Source organism: Gossypium hirsutum, chromosome A10, assembly GCF_007990345.1.
Source record: "Gossypium hirsutum isolate 1008001.06 chromosome A10, Gossypium_hirsutum_v2.1, whole genome shotgun sequence".
Lineage (NCBI taxonomy): Eukaryota > Viridiplantae > Streptophyta > Magnoliopsida > Malvales > Malvaceae > Gossypium > Gossypium hirsutum.
In genome coordinates, this window is record NC_053433.1 from 56,187,820 (window position 1) to 56,188,910 (window position 1,091).

General features: G+C 38.5%; 1 non-coding gene across 1 annotated transcript; it reads right to left on the reverse strand.

Annotated features, from left to right (window-relative positions):
• Nucleotides 1-735: 735 nt before the first annotated feature.
• Nucleotides 736-842, reverse strand: LOC121209071 (small nucleolar RNA R71). The gene has a single exon (XR_005904188.1). It is a non-coding gene; the product is annotated as a small nucleolar RNA R71 (small nucleolar RNA).
• Between the last annotated feature and the right edge of the window lie 249 nt (nucleotides 843-1,091).

Consider the following 1,091-nt stretch of genomic DNA (forward strand, 5'->3'; position numbering starts at 1 on the left):
CTGTCACGAATATCACGTATCAAGTTTTTGGCGTCGTTGCCGGGGAACTAGGATATTAGGAACACTCGATTTTTATTACTTTAGCCATTTTACTTTTATTGCAACTTAAATTTTTATTTTTTTCTAATTTTTTATTTATTTCCTTCTAATAGGTTTTTCTAGTTTTTGACTAGAAGAAACCTGTCAGGACCACAACTTTTTGACGGTGAGATCGATCGCACAGTTCACAGAAACCGAAGAGAAATAAGGCAAAGCTTACGATACACAGAAGAGCAAGAGGACGATACTTCAACCACAACTGAGGAGATGGCTGAAAACCAAGAAAATCTGCTACCTCCTGCGATTGCTATTAATCAGAATCCTGCTTTGCGCACTATGTATGATTATGCTAAACCTTCTTTAACAGGAACTGAATCAAGCATAGTTAGACCTGCTGTTGTTGTAAATACTTTTGAACTGAAACCTAACACAATTCAAATGATACAACAATTTGTTCAGTTTGATGGTTTTCAGGACGAAGATCCCAACGCTCACTTGGCAAACTTTTTGGAACTATGTGATACATTTAAAATTAATGGCATTTCTGATGACGCCATTCGCCTTCGGTTATTCCCTTTTTCATTGAGAAACAAAAATAAATAGTGGTTGAATTCTTTACCACGGGGGTCAATCACTGCTTGGGAACAAATGACCGAAAAGTTTTTATTAAAATATTTTTCGCCGGCTAAAACGGCTAAATTACGTAATGATATCTCTTCTTTTGTGCAGATGGATTTAGAAACACTCTACGATGCATGGGAGAGGTACAAGGACCTTTTGCGAAGATGCCCTCACCATGGGTTACCACTCTGGCTACAGGTCCAAATGTTTCACAATGGCTAGAACCCTTCGACTCGGTAAATGGTTGACGCAGCTGCTGGCGGAACCATCAATAATAAGACATCTGAATATGCCTATGAATTTATAGAGGAGATGTCACTAAATAACTATCAGTGGCAAGTCATGAGGACAAAGCCAACGAAAATAGCCGGCGTTTATAACGTCGATTCGGTCACCATGCTCTCTAATCAGGTAGAACTTTTGAATAAGAA